This window comes from Rhincodon typus, chromosome 29, assembly GCF_021869965.1.
Source record: "Rhincodon typus isolate 14 chromosome 29, sRhiTyp1.1, whole genome shotgun sequence".
NCBI classification, from domain to species: domain Eukaryota; kingdom Metazoa; phylum Chordata; class Chondrichthyes; order Orectolobiformes; family Rhincodontidae; genus Rhincodon; species Rhincodon typus.
This window is the reverse complement of record NC_063360.1, coordinates 33,273,049-33,289,066: the sequence shown is the minus strand read 5'-3', so window position 1 is coordinate 33,289,066 and position 16,018 is coordinate 33,273,049. Positions and strand designations below refer to the sequence as shown.

The 16,018-nt window shown below is 39.3% G+C and overlaps 1 long non-coding RNA gene and 1 pseudogene across 2 annotated transcripts in view; both read right to left on the bottom strand.

The window, feature by feature from the left end:
• Positions 1 to 330: 330 nt before the first annotated feature.
• The window catches only part of LOC125486458, a 267,656-nt gene continuing 251,968 nt past the window's right edge, over positions 331 to 16,018 (bottom strand). The window contains exon 3 of one of the 2 annotated variants that reach the window (XR_007265118.1): positions 331 to 419. This is a non-coding gene — a long non-coding RNA (uncharacterized LOC125486458). Of the gene's footprint in view, positions 420 to 1,023; positions 2,452 to 16,018 lie in introns of those variants that run through there. The other variant, XR_007265117.1, reaches the window with a different exon arrangement.
• Positions 12,606 to 12,716, bottom strand: LOC125486537 (annotated as a pseudogene).

The following is a 16,018-nucleotide window of genomic DNA, read 5'->3' as shown; positions in this document are numbered from 1 at the left end:
AGTAGGCATTTGAGTGAGTTAGTTCGAAACCGACAGTCTGAATTTCCCCACCTATTCTCAATCAATTAGTATTCAAATGGTCAGTTTAAAATTAATTTTGAATTATTTCCTGGAAAAAGCAACACTCGAGTTTCTGTCCTGTGTAAAAATATTTTGCTCAACTCTCCTCTAAAGTACCTTTGTAGATATCAAAAGGTCACCTGTCTAAAACAATGCATTTTTAATTATTATTGATCATTTTAAAATGAGGGGTTACCCATGAAAAATATTCTTGCTGAATGATTCATACCTCTACATGAGAAGCACACAAATCTTACTGTAATTTCAAGGGTTTTGACATTAGTTACTCTTTGCAGTTGCTCACATTCCTCTCCAACCGTTTTCACAATGCACCATCAGAAGTGGAGAAAACAAAATACCTACACAATTGAGATCAAGAAATATATTGTGTAACTACTTAAATGCTTTGGATAGTTACTGTAGTTTGGCTGTTGCAGAATACCATTAAAATTACATTTCTAATGCTAGAATGTCTGTAAAAAGAACAAGGTAATATTTATGTATTTGCAGAACATCTGTTGCAAGCAAAGGATTACTTTTGAAGTATTGACCTAAGTTACAATGTTTGCATACACAATTAAAAGCAGCAAATTAGATTAACCATTTTTGATGTGTGATAAAAGTATGATGCTCATGGCAGTGAAAATTTATTCATTTTAAATTATTTTTCCAAAAAAGCACCGTATTAAACAGGTGAATTGAATGCTGGAAATCTGAGATAAAAATAGAAAATGCTGGGTATACTCAGATTCAGGAGAACCTGTGGAGAGAAAGAATGAATACATCAGGTCAATGATCTGTCATCAACTCAAATATGTAATGTTTTCAGCAAGTGAAAAGGAATAATAACAAAAGGAAAACTCCATGATGGGGTGAAGGACACCTCTGTTCAGTCTCAATGCCCGACCCCAGAGCTTACAATTGTTAGTAATTTTAATTCCCTACTTAGCCTCCACTTTGATCCCTGTCCTGGGCCTTCTGAAGTTTCAACTGCCCTCAACGCAATCAGAGACGTGAGTTTTTTGTTTTAAAGCCGTGCTTTACATGAAGAATGACTTGATTTATTTAATAGGACATAACCATTGGCTGAGTTATTTTCAAAAAGAATGACACACAGCAACTTTCAAGATGGCAGAACATTTGCATCATTGCGCCCCTATACATTCAATGCAATCATAACAGTCAGATCCAATAATGTAACAATTCTGATCCAAGAGGCTCAGAAATAACAAAATGGTAATTTTATAGTTATACTAAAGGACACATTGAATCCTAGTCAGGAGCCAGGAATCAGTAGTGAAGAGGTAAAGTTTATTTATCTGGAAGGAGAGAAGGAGAGAAGCAGAGTAAAAATCCAGACATGAAGTGGTTTGATCATTTGTGAATGATATCAAAACAAGGGAGGTTTATTTATTCCAAATTAAGTAAAAAAAATCTTTTATACCCAATGAAGTGAATTGTATGCACACGTGTATGTACAGCTATGCAAAAAATGGTTCAGTAGTTATGCTGGCGGCAGAGAAGGGCGGGAAAGAGGCAGGGGAGATTTGATTAAAAAAAGGGCCCTGAAGTCCAGACAGCTTTAAACAAAAGCTGTGTGTTATTGTTGGGAAATGTATAATTGTACTCACTTCCTGCATTGTGGCAGTTGCTTTATTGTCTAACTCCACCTCACTTACAGGAGGTCATGTGCTGCTTTGAATAGCGTCTCTGAGGTTATTGTGTCAAAGTCAGAGAAAGCTTTTAAACCTACACAGGGCTAGCTCAAGCTGCCCCTTACGAACTACAGATCAAAGTCTCAAATGCAGATACTCTGCTACACTACAACATGCCCACGTTGCTTTCTTTCTGTAGAAAAGGTCACAACTAGCTCAGCCTCCTTCCCACAGATAAGGGCCAAGATTAAAATGTTGCATACTCTTACACATATGCTCAGCTGAAACTGGTTTTGCACCATCTCTTACAGTCAAGCCCCAACAATTGCAATTTTATTTCTCTAATTTGTCAAGCGCACAAAGTTATTTTGTTAACAGAATGAAAGTACGAGGCAAGATTTGCAAAAGTCAGGTGCGCTAGCATTTACCGAAATGCTTTGGGAGGTGTTCTGTGTTTTAAAAATTCCCCGTGGAATTAAACTCGAAGAAAAATAGCCCTTGCAGCATGGTATCTTTTATATGTTGAAAATTTGCATTTCTTTAACTGTTCATCGATCTCTCCAACTCGTTCCTCGAAGGAGCCGAGTTCTGAAGGATTATCCTGGCATAGCGCAAAAGTGGTTAGTCATTATAGACAAGTCCAGACTGCGAGGGGAAAACCCAAAAAAAAAGTGGATGCTGTAAATTGGGAACAAAAAGAGAAGTTGTTGGAAAAGTTCAACAGGTCTGGCAGCATCTGTGAAGAAAAAAAAAAAATCAGAGTTAACGTTTCAGGTCCGGTGACCCTCCCCGTGAGGGAAACTGGTTAGGGTATGGACAAAAATCGTCACCATACCAACTTTGCTCATCCAATATCCACATGTGCATTTCACATTTCACATTTCTAGAAGCCATTAAATAGTGACCTTGTCCTTTTAGGTGGTGAAAGTCATGGGTTTGGAAGCTGTTGCTGAAGATACTTTCCCAAAAATAGACCGCAACGATTGCACACCGAGTTGAGTGGGGGTGGATTTTTACACTTAAGAGTTGAAAATGAAATATATGGCTCTGTCCTCATGATCTCCAATTCATAATGCTGTTATAGCTCCATGATCCAGAAAAGTGGATGGCAATACATCACACTCTTGATTTGTTCCATGTAGGTGAACAAGGAAAATGTGAAGAGTACATAGGTGAGTCAATTGGCACAGCATATTCAACCTCTGATCTGCTCTATTAGCCACAAAATTTATGTAATCAAAAAGGTAACTTCTCAGGATATTGGTACCAGGCAATTTAGTGATAACAATTTCATGGCAAGATAGTTTGATTGTCTCAATGGAGATGATCAGCCATTGATCAAATCTAAATAGCATCCAGATTTTCTTGCACAAGTAGGGAGTACTTCATTACTTGAGGAACTACAAACTGAACTAAACACTATGCAGTTAGCAAATGGATTCATTTCTGGCCAAATGATGGATTGAAGGTCACTGATGAAGCTGTTGAAGCTAGCTGGGTCTTGTACACTGCCCAGAGTAACTGGTGAAAGCAGAGAGTGTGTATTTTTATTAGAATCTACAAATGGAACAACCCAAGTGTATTGTCTGGGATGCAAAATATTAGATCAACAAGGAAACTAATGGAGGAGGACAATATCAAATATTTTGGGTCAGAACCAATTTCCATTCTATGTTTTTCAGAGGATTGACAGCTGTGGCTCAGTTCATAACATATTCAACTTAAGTCAGAGCCAGCAGGCTCAACTCCCATTTCAGATATTTCAGCACTCCCAATGCATTGTTGAAAATGTTACTTAAAGTCCCAACTACTTTCTCTGCTGTGCAGGGGTATAGGACCCTGGAGAAACCTTAAGATCATGTCACACAGATGTTCCTCACTGGGCATAAATAGCACAATATGGGGAGAGTTCATTAGATAGGAAGTGAGAAAATCAGAACGTGGAGTAGACGGATGAATATTAGGCCGTACAGCTCACAGAACAGTATTTCAATAAATGTAACAGTAACATTGGAGCCTAGTATACTTCTGATTACAATGTATTGTAGTGTTTTATCTCAACATACAATAAGAGGTGTTTTAAAACAAAGGCCCTAGCCTATTGACAGTCATGGACTTTGTCTTGAACCCAAACTGTTCGATGTAGACATAAAGCCACATAACCAAAGGTTCCCCAAAATTGACATTAAAGATGCCATGGACTATTTTGAAGAAAAAGAGAATTTTATCCCAGTATCCGTAGCAATGTTTCATTCTCAAATCAGCAACATAAAAAAGAAAAATTCTCATATTGCTTTTTGTGGAGGGCTTGCTGTTTTTTCACTTGCAACAATAAATAGCACCACTTCAAAAGTCCTTTATTGGCTGTAAAGCATTTTGAAATGATCAATATTTGTAAAAGGCAACTTTTTAAATTCTAAAAGGTGACTATGCAAATCTACAATCAAAGCCACAAATATAAAAATCAGCATTTCCAACATCTATAATGTTATGCTTCTGTAAAAACAAAATTGAACATCAGGAATGCACTGATCAGATATCATCTTCAGATTTTCTAAAAAAGCAAGATGTTGGAAATACACAGCAAGTCCTACAAAATCTGAGGAAATAAAAACAGAATTGTGTTTTGGATTCTTACTGTTCATCAGAACTGAAAAGCATTTGCAATATTCTGTTTTTGTACAACTCTCAGCAATGTGACAACAATTTAGCACAGCTTGGCAGAGTCTGGGCCACTTCCCGGAACAAACCCAAGGAGATTGAAAATCTGTTTATGTCACCCTGATCCCAAATTGATTGCAATCCCCAGAACATGAAAGCACAAAAAGACAGCACAGCCACCTCTTTACCAACTGTTTGTTTTTATTACAAAGGTTAACCCAGGAGACTGGCTGGTGTACCACCTTCCTTCTGCATGGTGATAAACATTCTAATTCAAAAATCATTAGCACATTAACGTGAGAAACATGAATATCCTATCCACTAGCTAATTCCCTACTCTTCTCCATTTCCAAAAAGCTTCTTGCAAAGGTTGGCAACTTCCTCACATTCCGATAATGATCAGCTTTTCAGTAAATATAAATTAGATAAGTACACATCACTAAGCCAAATCATCTTACTAAGGAATAGTTCAGCATCCTCCACCTTTAGTAATGTACATTTTCCTTTTAAAAAATGCAATTACTCATTAACCTTTGTATAGTGCATCTCAGAAATTTTCATTTCTAAAGGCAATACATGCTCAAGGCCATTCTAGGTTGCTGGGCACCTCCAGCACACACGTTCTAGCTTGCTCAACCTCTGAAAATTGATAATTAGGCAGAAAATTAACATGTAGACAGAACTACTGATTACATTCAAAAAGGTGTCAAGATCATTTACAAACTTCAGACCACTGCAAGTTCAGTGAATGTTCCCTTGCAGCTAGAAGAATACATTCAATTAGTGAGGTCATAATGTGCACAGGTTGACTAACTATTAATAACAATGGAGCAAAGTACAGCTAATCAAACTTGGCATGTATGTTAACAATTATAGCAAAAGCAGGCCAGTGTTAAAGGCACTACATGCAACATTTTAACAGCCTGCCTAATATGCTCCCAAAAGGATGTTGGTACTGGGACCAAAGCAAGATACTAGAAATCTCAAAACAGAAGTCGAAATGCTGGAAATACTCAGATAAGATGGAATCTATGGAAATAGAGTGCAAGAGAAAAAAAAATTAACGTTTAGGTCAATATGTTTTCATCTGATAAGGAATCAGACTGTTGCTGATGCTTTCTAATGCTGTGCTATGTTAGCGATGCATCTGTCATAGAATCATAGAGCTGTTCAGCATGGAAACAGACCCTTTGGTCCAACTCGTCCATGCTAACTAGATATCCTAAATTAATCTAGTCTCATTTGCCAGCATTTGGCCTCTCTCTCTCTAAACCCTTCCTATTCATATACTTTTTAAAATGTTGCAATTGTACCAGCTTCTGGTAGCTCATTCCATACATTCACCACCCTGTGTGAAAAAGAGACTTCTTCGGTCCCTTTTAAATCTTTCCCCCCTTATCTTAAACTTATGCCCTTTAGTTTTGGACTGCATTACTCTGGGGGAAAAAGCCTTGGTTATTCACCTTATCTGTGCCCCTCTTATAAAAGGTCACCCCTCCGCCTCCGACGTTCTAAGGAAAATAGCGTCAATCTATTCAGCCTCTTCCTATAGCTCAAACTGTGTAACCCTGGCAACATGCTTGTAAATCTTTTTGCAACCCTTTCAAGTTTCACTACATCCTTCCTATAGCAGAGAGACCAGAATTACATGCAGTTTTCCAAGTGATCTAACCAATGTCCTGTATAGCCGCAACATGACCTCCCAACTCTTATACTTAATGCACTGATCAATTAAGGCAAGCATACTATATGTCTTCTTCACTATCCTATCTACCTGCAACTCTACTTTCAACGAACATGAACCTGCACTTAACAGGACGTTACCATTAATTATACAAGTTCTGCTCCGATTTGCCTTTCCAAAATGCAGCACCTCACATTTATTGGTTAGATGAAGATGAAACAGTGGATTAGTTTGCCAAACATTTACCGTACAAACCAGATAAGATGAGGTTGGTTTACCAAGATGCTGATCTGCACCCACTTATCCAATTGCAACACAGCACTATCCAGCTTCTTTCCATCTGATCCATTCCAAAAGGGATGCCTTCATATGACGTTGTTAACAGCTAAAGAGGGCAATCCTGCAGAGACAGGTTTTACCAGAAGTGACACAAATGAAGCTTCCAAACAACCGATGTGGATTATTTTTAATGTTGATGTCTATTGCTGTAGCCACTGGTCATAGTGGTGTGGCACACCAGTGCACAGGTATCCCTGTTTTCCTCTGTGGGGAAGTGTGGATTCCCAGATGCATTAAAATTCTATTCTAGGGCCTTCATGTTATAGTCGCAAGCATTTTTGCAGCTAAGCTACAGCTAGAATCAGTGGGACTAGCTCCACATCATACAGAACAGTGCTAGAGAATGTGACAATCTTCTGACCTGCTCAAGCCAAATACAGTCATGTAGCTTGCCAAGTCGTAACAAAGTGAGGAGCTCTGTCTTCAAGGTTACTGCTGCAAAAGTGATTTTGCAACTATTCCCTATAGTAGTTCCATACCATCCCTATACTCCAAAAAGTAGCTGGTGGCTGTAAAATGACATGTAATGAATATTTCGTTTTCGGTTTTCAAGTCCTTTTTTCTTTCCTTTAAGGGCAGGAGGAGAAAGAAAGCTTCAAAATTATTCAAGTTCTCCAATAATCAGTGATGATATAGGTCACATATGCACAGAAAACACTTCCACCCATTAAGCCTTATATGACAACTTCCATTCAGTGGCAGCGTTCTGGTCATAATTGTAAATTTCATGTTTCACAAACAGTATTTAAAAGGGTACAATTTGGTGATTCCCCCCTGGCAGGTTTGCAGGTGAGACAAGTGCTACAAAGTTCCTTGAACATCTTCCCTTTCTGGTTTCAACCAACATTGACCTGTTTTATGGTGAAACAGGAAAGGCATAGATCCAGACTATCCTTACTCCAAAGTCCCCATTAGTGACTAACAGCTCCTATTAACTGCCAATCATTCACCTTGGCTAACCGTTCTCCACTCCTTTGTCTGTCTCACTGTTCTTCTCTCTTTCCACAGATACTGCCAGACCTACTGAGATTTTTCAGCAATTTTTGCTTTTGTTTGTGGCTGAACTTGCTCTTGCATTGAATAATTATCCTTCAACATTATATGGAGCCTCAATATATCAGCTGTTCTCTAAGATATATGTCAAACATTTTGTTCCAGTACTACTCAGGCTGCTGCTAATTTTAATCTCAATCCTGTACCTCCCTTTAATTTTCTCAAATCTTCCTGATGCCATGAGAGTTTAGGCCATCAACCAGTATCTAATCCAACCTTTCAGAGACCCATTGCTAGCTTAATTACTCTTCCTAACAACCTGTTTGGACTTCATTCCTTTTATAAAATTCTCACACATCTATTCTGATGAACCAACCTCCAACAGTAATTGTTTTCTTCAACCTAGGATTTCTATCCAATTTTACTGATATGGCACTTTACTGTGTCAGTTTGTTTTCCAACCTCGTTCCTCCCTCCCAGAACCACAAACAGATTCCCCTTATCCTCACCTTACACTCCACCAGCCTCCAGCTTGATAGCCACCAAGGTAACTTCCCTTTCTTCTCAACTTTCCAAAGGCACTGCTCCCCCTCATACACATTTGTGCACTTGACCACCATTCAATTTTGCATAAGAGATAACCAGGTGTAGAGCTGGATGAACACAGCAGGCCAAGCAGCATCAGAGGAGCAGGAAAGCTGACGTTTCGGGCCTAGACCCTTCTTCAGAAATAGGGTCCGGTCCAGACCAGAAACGTCAGATTTCCTGCTCCTCTGATGCTGCTTGGCCTGCTACGTTCATCCAGCTCTACAGCTGGTTATGTCAGATTCTCCAGCATCAGCAGATCCCACTATCTCAGATTCAATTTTGCGTGCTGTATTTGCTGGACAGTCCCCTCCACATCAACGTTTGAGTTAACGTTTCTGGCAGCACAGAGGCACAGTAGTTAGCACTGCTGCCTCAGAGCATGGGGACCTTGGGAGACTGCCGGTGTGGGAATTTGGATATTCTACTTGTGTCAGCATGGGGTTTCCTCTGCATGCTCCGGTTTCCTCCCACAGTCCAAAGATGTGCAGTTTAGATGGATTGGCTATGTTAAATTGCCCATAGTGTCCAGAAATGTGCAGGCTTGCTGGGTTAGCCAGGGGGAAATGCAGGGTTACAGGGATAGGGTAAGGGATGGGTCAGGGTGGGATGCTTTTCAGAAAGTCAGTGTGGGCCCGATGGGCCAAATAGCCTGCTTCCACACTGTAGGAATTCTATGAGTCTAAATGGGGGTGGTCGAATGCAGCTTGCGTGATCAGGTCAAGGAATACCTCCAATGGGGCACAAGCATGATCCAAAATTTTCAGTCACTTGTTTTAATTTATTGGAGCTACTCCCACTCTGCCTTTGTCTCCTATCCATTGAAATTCATTTACTTGGACACAATCAGGACTGCAGGTGGTGGAAGAGTTTATAGATGTGAGGCTGGAAAAGCACAGCAGGTCAGACAGCATCCAAGGAGCAGGTAACTCAACGTTTCTGGCTGAAACCTTTCGTGATTCCAGAAATAATTGGGGTTGGGGCTAGAGGGAAGGGTAGGAGAGATGATAGATGAATGCAGGTTGGTGGGGGGGTGGTGAGGTCATTGTGATTGCTCTGTGGGAAGGGTGGAGTGGATAGGTGAGAGGGAAGATGGTCTGGTCAGGTCAGGTCAGGTCTAGACATGGAATAGGGATGGGGATGGCAGGATTTTGAAGCGGGTGAAGTCAAATGTTAAAGGTCACTGGGCTGTAAGCTTCCAAGGCAAAATATCAGGTGTGGTTCCTCCATTTTATGTTTGGCCTCACTGACAATGGAGGCGCCCAAGGATGGACATGTCATCAGGGGAGTGGGAGGGAAAATTAAAATGGATGGTAACTGGAAGGTATGGTTTGGTTGTTGCATGCACAGCACAGATGCTCCGTGAACAGGTCACGGAATCTGCATTTGGTCTCTCCAATATAGAGGAAACCACAAATCGGGAGCAACAGATACGGTTGGGATGGATTTATTTACAATGTGCATCATTTTACAGTCAGATACTTTGCAGCCTTTTAGACCGACTACTGAATTCAACTTCAGAACATAGCATTTGCTTGATTTTCTCCCACTAGATGGCTGCTGTTGGCAATGCTCTGGCTATTGCATTTACATCTCCTTTAGACCCATCTTTTAAAACCTATGCCTTTACCAACTTTTTGCTCAACACAAATATTCTTTCTGCCTGCCACTCTAATCAGTCCTTACCTTTGGTTTTCTTCTCCCCCGAGCACACCACCAATCTGACCCCATCCATCCTTTAGAAGGAGGACTTGTTTGATATTTTTTAAAAAAGGTCAAAATATTAAATATTTTTCACTTTTTGCAGATGTTCTTCTACTTGAATACTTGCAGCATTTCTGATTTTCAATTGTCATGTTTTGCTTTGCAAGGAAATTAAAAGGTTTCTTTATTCTTTGCATACAAATGAGAAAATTCTGTACACAGGAATAGGTATGAAGTCAATAACATTAGTATATCAGCTATGAATTATCACTTTGGAAAATAAAACAACGCTTTTCATAAAACTGCATTTTAACAGTAAACGGAAGGGCTAGCTGCCATTAATTTTGCTGCCAAGGCTTGTGGGTAACAATCAAAATTAATTTTTAAAAAATTCTAAAACCTCAATGTTCATACTTGTACTATCAGCAACTCCTGCATTATCCAGAGGGAAGTAGCCTCCTATCTCTTTAGCAGCATGTATTGGGTCCCTGCTCACCAATGTACACCTTTGTACACCACAGTGAGGCAATAGTATGCTTTGTTTTAACAGGTGATGCCAGTGCTCAAAATAAAACACCTTCAGAATTAAACAGTAGGGAGAAAAGTTCAGCCTCTCGCTTTGCAAGTAATTTGCATGAAGCAAAAAACCATTTGTGCATCTTCCAAGTCTCATTAAAGCAGGTTGTGTTTTTTTTTTAAAAACAATGCCAATAAAACTTTCACCTGGATGAAGTCAAGAACAAATTTCTAGAAATAAAAAGGTTTTTAAAATATTAAAGTAACTTTTTAAAAAACCTCCTTAAGATTGTGAACTTCAGCAGACTGGGTTCCAATTGCAGTTCAGTAAGTTTGGAAGCCTTCCGGTCCCCCTCTGGTAAAACTGGACATTTCTTTCTGACATGCAGAGTTTTAGTCATCAGCAAGAGAACTGATGAAAAACAATGAAAGGGTTGGAGGTAAAAGGCAGAAACTATACATTCTGAAAAAATGTAATAAAAAATAAAGTGACAAACCCTGTATGAACATTCAAGCAAATTCAATTCCGAGAATCTAATTTTCTTAAAAGTTTGATTAATTGGTACAATTTTAAATGCTAACTATTCATGACAGAAATCTTATCACATTTTTTGCAATAGAATTATAAACAAGGAGGAAACCCTCTGAGCATCCAGACATTAGACTTCATACATGGCCCTAGATTGTGTCAACAAGATATGTGGTTGGTTCACTGGCCGAGCTGGTTCATTAGTTTTCAGACGTTTCATTACCTTTCTGGGTAATATCATCAGTGCAGCCTCCGATGAAGCATTTTGTTGTATTTTCCCACCTGCTAGATAAACTCTGGGGTCAGTTGGAATTGGTTACCTCATTTCCGGTTTTTCTTTACAGTGGTGTATATAGGGTCTAATTCTACATGTTTATTGATGACCTTCTTGGTGGAGAACAGGCCTCTAGGAATTCCCGTGCTTGTCTCGGTTTGGCTTGTCCTAGAATCCCGACACAATTATCACGTTATCATACATCAAGAACATATCTGAACAGACCACAACACTCCTACAGCCACTGGGCATCAGACTGGCACACAAGCCTGTATCAACCTTGTGCCAACTGCTAACAAGAACCAAAGACCCCTAACCCACTATGGACAGAACCAATGTAATATACAAGATTCCATGCAAGGACTGACAAACATTACATTGGACAGATGGGAAGAAAACTGGTTACGAGGACACATGAACACCAACTAGCAACAAAAAGACACGACCAATACTCACTCGTCTCCATACACGCAGACAAGGAGGACCATCAGTTCGATTGGGACAACATCAGAATCCTAGGACAAGCCAAGCAGAGACAAGCACAGGAATTCCTAGAGGCCTTGTTCTCTACCAAGAAAGCCGTCAATAAACACGTAGAATTAGACCCTACATACACACCACTGCAAAGAAAAACCGGAAAGGAGGTAATCAACTCCAAGGGCCCCAGAGTTTAAAAAACAGGCGGGAAAACACAACAACACTTCATTGGAGGCTGCACTGATGATGTTACCCAGAAGGGTAATGAAACATCTGCAAACTAATGAACCAGCTCGGTGAGCGAACCAACCACAGCATCCACGACCCGAACAACAAATCTACAAGAATATTGGACAAGATATCTGCTTAACAGGATATTGCAGTTGAGCAAACCCCATCCAATGCACGTTTGCATAACTTCAAGGATTGTATGAGCGCAACTTTAGCTGGATTACCCATTGCATAAGGGCAGATGAGCAAAAATATCAATTGCACAATGCTTACCGTTTCGAGTCACAACCTTTTCTTGTGTCACCAAACTGCACAACAATTTATCCTTTACTCTTCAAGACAAACTCCTGGAGTACAGTACCTCTAATTCCGGCAGTCCTCAAGATTTCAATTAACACAAGATGAGACAAGATTTGTTACAGGGCAATCTCCTAAGACTGGCAGAATGGAACAGGGCTTTAGTGAGCCTTTCCTAAAAGAACTCTTGATGGGCTAAATCCCTTTGAAAACTGCAAGTACTTCAGCCAACATATATAAACACTTCACAAATGACTGAATAAAATTACAAAATCAAAAATGTTGGTATTACTACCACAATCAGTAGTCCAATTCTTATCTTTTCACACCAGCCCCCACCCCACCACCATCATGCCCCTAAGACAGTCTTAAATGATAAGATGGCAGGTAGCAGAAGCCACAAAATTCAGTTGAAATGTTTCTCCTACTTAGTTCTAGGTTGTGCAACTGCTCATGGGCCATGGCAGGATTTGAACCCAGGTCCTTAGAACATCAGCTGAATTTCTGGATTAATAGCCTACCAATCAGCTGGTGTTTGAACCCACCTGTTCAGAGTATAATGGATTAGCAGTCCATCACCTTAACCACTTGGCCATCTCGTCTGTGGCCAATGCCGCTAAGGAGATGGAAATGCCTTAACCATTTGTATGTTCTAAGTCCACTAGGACTCCTTTCATCCTTTTGGAGGGGAGCGCTAACCTCCGCTAACAGACCGATACTAGCCACTTTGTCTGAGCCCAAGTAATCTTTTCAACACTTGTGTAAAATCATTCATGCACACCTTCCGTTCCACAAGTCAGGGCCAAGTTTTAATCTTAAAAACGTCAAAATTCAAAAAATTTGTTGTTTATCAACTACAAGTTAAAATTCTTTCAAAAACAAATATTCATGTGCCTAGAGATAATATCTAGCTGTAAAGTCCAATTATTAATTAGTGTCAAAAAGCAAGTTGCTCAAATTTGGTACTGGATTAATTTGGATTTCAAAATACCTCTCCACCAACTCACCAGGTATGCAAAGGGCTTTCTATTCAGCAGATATTCAATTGTAACAAAATTAGATGAACTGGAGCGGAGTGTGAACAGAATAGTATATGTTGCCAGTGGTTGGTACTCAGGTCAGAAATAGCATGATTGGAGTGCAAGGTTTTTTCCATAATGAACAAAAAATATTTTACATATTTATGTAGTTTGCTTCATCCTTGTAATATTCAGATTCTAGCACTAGTTAGTGCTCATTTTGTTACCTCCAATTTCCTTTGGTATGAAATAAACATCTCTGCAACACAGTAATTTTCTGCAAGTCAGACACAAACAGATCTACTGAAGCTATTACTAGAAAGATGGAGGAAGGATCCAAAAAAAAAAACACTGAAAATACAAAAAGGCTTTTTCTAGGAACTCCACTGTCCAATTAAATACAAGCAGACAATTTTTTAAAAAGCTACAACTATGTCTAAATGGATAGTGAAAGCCTCAGTATGATACAGAGTACACGTACTGAAGAACTGTCACATCATTTCAGAGCCTGAGCAATCCATTTCCTTTCCCGCACCCAATTTTGCCCCCATTTCACCACTTGCCATGGTGGGATTCAAAGCCACGTACTCAGAACAGCAGCTATGGTTCTGAATTTATGGCTTCAGTGACATTGTAATTTCACCGGCTCCACCCAACACCCCACCCCAATACATAAAGTATAAACCCCCTGCTCTGCTTCAAAATAGCACACAATTTAACAATCCAAAAAGATAGCTATTCCAGCAGTGGTCTCTGAGCACTATACCGAAGTATTCAGCATCGAGACTATATATTGTAAGTTCCACTCATTTTTGGTGTAGGACTTGATGCAAATCGCTTGACTCCAAGCAAAAAGATGCAGAGAAATGGCCAAGATTAATTTCAAAAAGCTCAATGGAAGGAAAGAATGCTGCTTCACATTTCACAAATATTAATTATTTATATTCAAAACATTAATTCTCTAGTGCAGGAAAATTAGAACAAGGCAGTTTTAAAACATCTTTGCTAGCCACCTTCACTGCTATGAAATGTCAAACATCAAGCAAAACCAGAGTTAAGAAGGTTAGATTGTGCAAGGATATACATACATGAGGGGGAGAGAAAGGGCACACTGAATCAGCAGTGGTCAAATCACCCCCTCATTTATCTGTCATCAAGATCCTATTGATTCTCAGATTTTTGATTTATAAAGTACTTGTAGAGACGACCTATATGCCAGTAGACTGCAACACTGCAAAAGCATTCGATAAAATATGTTTGAGATTTGATTGCGGTCAAAATTCTTCTACACTTGGTTGATCTCAGTTTCAGAAAGCTTTAGATTAGATTAAAGTTGCACCCAATTCAAAAAACTTCACATTATAAACTGTAAATTCAAGCATCTCATTCCCAATGCAAAAAAGATTTACAAGGATGTTACTGGGACTGGAAGGTTTGAGTTATAGGGAGAGGCCGATTAAGCTGGGGCTTTTCCCTACAGAGCATTGCGGGTGGAGGGTGATATTGTAGAGGTTTATAAAAATCAGGAGGAGCATAGATAGTGTGAAAAGCCCATTTCCTAGGGTGGGGAAGTCCAAAATTAAGTGGCATAGGTTTAAAGGTGAGAAGGGAAAGATTTAAAAAGGACTTAAGGGGTAACTTTTTAAATGCAGAGGGTGGTGGAATGAGCTGCCACAGGAAGTGGTGGAGGCTGGTACAATTGCAACGTTTACAAGGCAGCTAGATGGATATATGAATAGGAGGGGTTTAGAGGGATATGGGCCAAATGCTGGCAAATGAGACTAGGTCAAATTGGGATGTCTGATCAGCAAGGATGAGTTGGACTGAAAGGTCTGTTTCTGTGCTGCATGACCTGGGTGGGAAAGATTTTAAGTAACCACAAGTTACTGCAATTCACCAAACCCTACATGGTAGCCAGATTCTTTAACAATATTAGATAACAAGTCAATGAGGGGAATTCAGCCATAGCAATGTTAGCACTTTTTTTCTGAAAGGTTTGTGCAAATAACTACAATGGGATAGAAAGTAGATTACTGCTTAGATTCCAACTCCCACTTCCCAACCCACATTACAGCTGCCAGTCTGGATGACATACATAAACCACAGAAGTCAAAAGTCACCAAAGAGATTTTCGGAAGGTACTGAAATACTTTGTTGCCTTGACATTTACCATTAAGTTACAAATAAATGGGCAACTAAGTTTTTAAAAAAAATGAAAGATGTATGCAAGGTTACTTGCTTATGTTTGACCAGGCAGACATGAAGAAAGCATGGCTAGCAGATTTGAGAACATGAAAGCAAAAATACTGTAGACACTGAAGCAGGTCAGACAACATCTGCAGAGAAAGAAACAGAATTAATATCTTAGATCAATGATCTTCCTTCAGTAAGTAACTGATACTGCTAGACCAGAGAGTGTTTCCAAGTTTCAGATTTGGACACCTTTTTGGATTTTTTTTCTTCAACTTGACATAATAGCACCCTCTAATGGGCATGAAAGTCCAAAAAGCAACTTAAAACGTAGAGCATGCTCTAATAATGTTTTTAATTTAAAGCAGTTTTAAGAGTACATTAAAAAAAGCACTGCTGTCCAGGACCTCCATCTTTGCTCTACCCAGTTACTGCACAAGTTGCAAGAATAGCATTGTTACCTCATCATTGCACATCTATCAAGAATACTTCAACATTACTGCATTTGGCAGTATAACAGTGTTCTGTGCAAAATTATGCTTTACTGGTGTGTTATTTTAAACTTATTCATTCAATCTTCATTGAACATTGTACATTTACTTGTAATGCAAACACAAGTGCGCTTTATAAAATACAACTGTACATATAAACAATTAAAAATATATATATTCCCTTCCCTTATTACATGCTACCTTATGGGGAAAGACCACTTTTTGTTTAGCATGCATTTTTCAGGAATTATTAGGAACATGAAACAAGAGGTAACTGTACTTTAAAATTTAGAAAGTTCATAGAACAAATAAA